The sequence below is a fragment of the Phodopus roborovskii genome, unplaced genomic scaffold, assembly GCF_943737965.1.
Source record: "Phodopus roborovskii unplaced genomic scaffold, PHOROB, whole genome shotgun sequence".
Classification (NCBI taxonomy): domain Eukaryota; kingdom Metazoa; phylum Chordata; class Mammalia; order Rodentia; family Cricetidae; genus Phodopus; species Phodopus roborovskii.
In genome coordinates, this window is record NW_026125709.1 from 681,127 (window position 1) to 687,651 (window position 6,525).

Genomic DNA, 6,525 nt, shown 5'->3' on the forward strand with positions numbered 1-6,525 from the left:
GAGTGCTTTCTCAGTGCCACAGTGGATGTAAAGTCGTAGGGCAGAGGCAAATGTCCCACAAGGTGGGGTATAGCCACCTGGTTAGGCAAGGAACCCTGCTCATTCAGGGATGGTGTGGGAAGCGAGCAGCATCTGCCGACTTGGTGAAAACCAGGTCCGGTAAAAATCCAGAGTCTGCTTCTGACACCAGATATTGATGTTCGATAAGGATCAGGAGAAAAAAATAGGCTGAATAGATGTTTATTCAGGGAGAAATAACTTACATTATAGGAAGACGAACACCAGCAGGTTCCTGGTCCCAGGAAGCTGTTCCTGTGCTGCAGGCAAGAGAGCTCTCCCAGTATCCTCCTCAAAATTCATTCCCTGGGTCACATCCAGCCCTGTCTCCACCCCCCAATGGGCATGGTCTGTGTCACAGGCAGGGCCAAGGTGCTTATCTCACTATAGACAATGAATGCTCCATTTAATTCATGTCAGAATTTAGTCAACCAATGGTCGGTCAATGGCAGAGGTGTTCTATGAATATATATAAAGAGCAAATAGGAGTTATTTCACCTAATACTAAAGACATTCCATGACTGCACATATTATCTATGTTAAGAAACCCCATACTTGCATGTATTCCCTGCCTAAAGGGTGTCTATAAGCCTTTATGGGCCCAAATATATTGCTTTTAGATAGGAGATAAATAACCATAAAGGCCCAGACAACCTATGGTAGGAAAGATAATATCTTATGGACCATAGTTGTTATTTGAGCTCTCTGTACCCATGAAAACTTGGAATGGGTTCCCATATAGGATTTCAGATGGGACCGGCAGGCAGAATGTGTTCCAGAACTGTCAAAGCCACTCAGGGAAGCTTTATATGGAATGAGATGATGAGATCCATCTTTAACTACTTGGTGGCAGTGCACATGTTTAATATCACAACTAAGGAGGCTGTCAGTAATCAAAAATGAAATACATTAATAAAACAAAATATGTAAGGAAGAATCAGTACACCTTTATATGAGTCGCACCATCTGGTAGTCTACTGCATGTCTAAATGGAATTGAAGGAGGAAGCTCTTCTTCTGTTGCTGCTTCCCCTAGCTATGGCTACCAAGTTTATTACTTTACTAGTTTTAGAGCTTTCTTCTTTGGACTTGACAAGTATAATGATGACCAGCTGAGACATGCACCCTGGTGAACTAAACAACTGCTGTAGTCTTCAGGTGCCCATTGTTAAGCAGCCATTTTTGGACTACCTGGACTAAAGCCTATGAGACATTATAATAAATCCATTTATTACATATATGGAGAAATTCATCCTACCACCCCTGTCCATGCACAGAACCTCGAATAATGCAATTAGTTTTTGCTTTCTTTTGTTTTGAACCTGCTACTGAACATGTGTTGACTAACAATATTGCTCACAAATACAACCTTCCTAGTTTCATTCCTCTCCAACTATGTCTAGGAAGACTACTGTTTTCATTACTATGCATTTTCCAACCATTTGCTCTGAGTTTCAGGGATAAAACTCCTACATTTTTAGAGCCATCATCCAGCTTTCTAGGAGGAGAAAGAGCTACTATCTTGTTTGTCATCTGGAGCCTGCTTCTCTTTCCTGATTTTAAGTGCCTGTGACAACCAGGTAAAGAGCAAATTCAGTTCACCTAAACTCAATGTTAAGCTACATAGCAATTATCCCTTTTTGTATCCCTAAATCTCTCTGTAGTAGTTTGGCTGCAAATCATGTCAAAGGAGAAACTCCTGATTAACAAAGTGCCCCTAGGCCCATCCTCATATCATAGAAGAGGTCATTCTCAAGCTGCTTAAGGGGGAATTACTGGAATGGTCTGCCAGATGGCCGAGTTTTCTTCTAGAGAAAATCATAGTTCAGCCAGATGGGCAAGATGAACCCAGAGGAGAACTGTTTGAAAAGGTAAACACTGTTGTGTTGAGGGGTTTACTGAGCAAGCAAGACATCTGTTTAGGTCCTGACTCACAAAGAAGGAACATAGCTCTTTCTCAAACCCACTAATGAGCTTAGTAGAGCCAGTATCAGCCTGGGCACCTAGACTTAGACACTCAGGTATTGAGAATGAAATAGATCCCTTCATTTAACATAATGAACATGGTTTGGAGAGAATGTAATTATCAGAATCCAGAGCCTTTGTGGTGAGGTTGCTTCATATCCTTTGGACACTTCTATTCCCACCACATGGAGCTGGGGTTATTGGTCCCAAGTGTGCTGAGGGTTTAATCACTAAAGTTCCCCAGATGCACTGTGTTCTCCTCATGATGCAATGCTTGAGTAGTATTCTCATGAGCTGGTCTCATTGAAAGATAACTCCTACTGAATTCCTAAAATCTCCCATTTTTTTTCCATCTCCGCCAGAAAGGAGAGAACAGTAAGCTATTCCTCATAAAAAGCATACTTAGAATAAGACATAGGTTAAGTAAGACATCCCTTTCACAGGTTTTATCTTTTCTTTGTTCTGCCTTTCCTCTTTTCCTCATGTTCTGGTCCTCCACTCCAAACCCTGTCAGTGAAGTGTGAACCTGTGTTTCATGTTACTCATGTATTATTAAATAATTATACTACTAATTTTTCTGTTGAAAATTTTAATTGCATTCCTGGCCTCACTTGCTGTTTCTTACTACTACTCAAATTCTTCAAAGTGTCAGAAGAACTTAAAAATGGCAGTTACTTTGTAATGCTTAAGTCTGTTTTAGGATCCAGGTTGTGGTGGTGCTTGCCTTTAAACCCAGTACTCAGGAGACACAGGCAGGCAGATTTCTGAGAGTTTCAGACCAGTGTGATAAACACAGGTAGTCTCACTACAACGAAGGCTATTGCACAGGGAAACCCTGTCTCAAAATCTCCCAACAAATCTGTTTTAGGCTCTGTCCCCTTTGCCCATTAGCCAGAAAAGAATGCATGCTATCATTACAGAGATATTCTTTACATATCTCTTAAGTCTATGGAGTTATTTCTCATTGGAAAGGCAAATATAGAACAGCTGCTCTTCCAGTTTTTTAGAATTAGGTTTCTGAGACAGGCTCATTCTTTTTGACGTAGGTGTCCTTGATCCCAGTTTGTTGCTTCCAGGGCAATGTCCTTGCTGATCTCTTGATTATCCATTCTTAAATAGGTGAATGTATTCCTTCAGTACCTGTTTGTGGACCAAGCATCTTAAACATTTTATATGTGGATACCAATTATTTTTACAGAAATATTTAATAAACAGAAATCATTAATCTGTAACACTGCAATTTGATTTAAAATATAACCCACTCCAAAATCTCTAATGATGTAAAAATAACAGAAGATGAAAAATTATGTCCATCGTGTTTTAAAATTGTCCATTTATATCATGGACATCATGGAGTCGACCATGCATTGCACTTACAGGAAAAAAAAATCATGTGTAGCATGCTTTTTTTCTTCAGACTAGAGTAAAATGAACAGTTTTGTGTGTGTGTGTGTGTGTGTGTGTGTGTGTGTGTGTGTGTGTGTGTGTGTGTGTTTCAAAGGGAATCAGGGTAGGTAGTCAGCTGCTTAAGTTACTATCATGAAAAAGGCCCTGCTTGAGGAGAATGGGCCAATGATGTCATAGGGAGTGGTACTATTAGAAGGTGTGGCATTGATGCAGTTAGGTTGGCATTTTGGGAAGAAGAGTTTAACTGGTTATGGGCTTTCAGGGTTTCCATGTGCTGGATATGAGCAAGTGTGTAAGATGACATACTGTGGCCTATGTATCAAGATGAAACCAGCATGACATTCTTCTTCAAATCATTTTTTCTGTTATGATGACAATGGACTGGACCTCTGAAACTGTGAGTCACTCCAATTAAGTGTCTTCTGTATGAGATCTCTCTTGGATAGAATAGTGGTGAATATCTTATCCCTGCCTGTTATTGGTTTGTCCGGGGGTTGGATTCCCTGACTGGGAGAGAATTACTCAGGAGGCAGAAGCAAGCAGATCTCTGTGAGTTCGAGATGAGCCTGGTATATAAGACTAGTTCCAGGACAGACTCCAAAGCCACAGAGAAACTCTTTCTCAAAAAACAACAAGACTTGTGGAATTTGTTTGTGTTTATACATAGCAATAAGAAAAAAAAATCTTAACTAATGAATATTCAGTGATTTTTTTTTATATCCTCAGGGTGTATTAATTCATGTCACATGAATGAAGACAGACTAGATTTGTGTGATCAAAATTTTGGAAGGTTATATTTAGCTGGGGCATGACATACAGGGTTAGGTATGAAAATTGCATGGATCACATTTTATCATGCCTGTGCTACCCTGTGCTGGGAAGAAACTACTGCATCCTTCAGCATGAGGCTTTGGGTGTTCATTGAGAAGCAAATACAGATCATTTATTGACTGTTTACCAAACACTATGGCTGGTATTGGGGACTGCAATTAAAGAGAGGAATATGAAAGAATTGAGTTCATTTAAGAACTTTGATTTTGCTATAGAAACTGTGCAGAAAGAGGTGGGAGACAGAAGGAACATGAGCAATTTTGTGCTTTCCATCAGTGGAAATTAGCATTGTGGAAACTGTAATCAATTTTAGATGATTTGCAAAATGCCTGACTGGCCATTTCTTGGTGATAATGGACAGATGTTATCATGAAAAGAAATTGCAGGCTCTCTTGTAGGAGCTCCAAATGTAAACCACCACCACACAGCATGGTGAGTGTCTGGGATGCTGTGCAGGAAGAGCAGCTCTGCCTAGCTGTCATTGCTGCTGGGATTGTGAGGGACCATGTGACTTGTGCTGTCCAGGGCCAATGGCCCTTCTGCTTTGAGCCTACCTGTATATATGTTCCCTGAGGAGAGTGAGATAGCTGTGATATCAGTATCCATACTGGTCTGTGGTGGTGCAAGACTGTAATCCAAGCACTTGGGAGGTAGTGCCAGACAGATCACTATGAGTTCTAGGCCAGGCTGATTTTCAAAGAACATTCCAAACCTACAGAGAAACCCTGCCTTGAAAAACCAACCCAAACCAAAAGAAAACAAAACAGAAACAAATATTCGTTTCCTCTGTACATCGCAGGCTTGCTTTTGGCATGTTTTGGAACATACAAGGGAGAAACTAATATTTTGGCTTCTGGAATTTAGGAATATGGCATTCCACATTCAGGTTTAAAAATCAGTGGAAATAGGAGATGGGGATCATCCTTCAGCAAGATTTGACCACAGTGCTTTTAATTTTCCCTTACCACCATTTCAACCAGGAAAGTTGAAATCCAGTAACTCTATTGTACTTAAGACATCATCTTTCCTGCTACAAGATTCCAGAGACTGGATGGTGAAAGTCTCCCATCTAAATAACAATAGATTTGGGCCCAGTCAGGTTTAAACACACCCTTCAGGCAGGGAGTAAGTGCAGCTATACAGTGCCTGAAGGGAGATGGTATGTGCAGTTATGGAGTGCATTTAATATGGGAAGCAATTACTATTAGCCACTTATACATATTAATAGAAGTCCTCTGGCATTGCCCTACCTTTGGTTGATGACTTAAATTTAGTGAATGAATAAAATGGAGCTTCATTTTTTTAAAGGACTACAAAATACCATCATACTTGGACACATATCTTACAGGCTCCACAAAGTTGATGCCATATGGATCCTACTGAGTCTATTCCATAATAGCTTTAGAGAGCATTTCTTTGAAATACTTCTTTATGCTGAAGACCAGCTAAGACATCTAGACTCATAAACCAAACAACTACAGAATTCTTCAAATTTCCATTGTTAGGCATTGTTAGAGTATGTGGCCCTTAGCTTCCGAGACAGCCCAATAAATCCACTTTCAACAATCACAGTTTTCCTCTACAGAAATTTATGTCTGCCAGATGAAAAACTTGAGACCAGGTGACAGGTTTGTGCATCACAGGGTTGCTTTTGTGTTTTGTGGTAACATTCACTGGTAAACTGTAAGTTTGGCTTCTGAAATTTATGAACATCTCCTTCAACATTTAGGTTTTCTTACATGATTTACCCAAAGTTTAGAAGCTGCTAAAAAGAAGTGATGGGGATCTTCCTTCAGCAATATGTGAACAGAGTGCTATTAACATTTTCCTACCTCCCACAACAATGGTGTGATTCAGGAAAGTTGAGTTTCTGGGAACAAATGGAATTTCTGATCTACAGAACTTTCTAGGTGAGTATGATGTTGAATGTGTGGATTGTGCGGATGCCTCATGCTGTTTCATGATACATGTGGCAGGAACAGATATTAAATTATTCTTCTATGTTATTTTCCATCTGGGCATCAACAGGTCCATGTTTACCTTAAATCACGAGGGGACATGAGAGTTTGCAGTAGCAAAGCAAGAGATTAACCCCATAAGTATGTGGAGTTTTAGACTATGGCACATATCTGTTGGGAAGAAATATCAGTAGTTTGAGGGTCAGAAGCAGAACAGTTTAAGGCTTCTTCTTGTTTAAAGTTTTGGGAGTTGTGAAGTCTAGTTATTTACTTTGTAAACACATAAAATCATTGGTAGCTGTGTTACA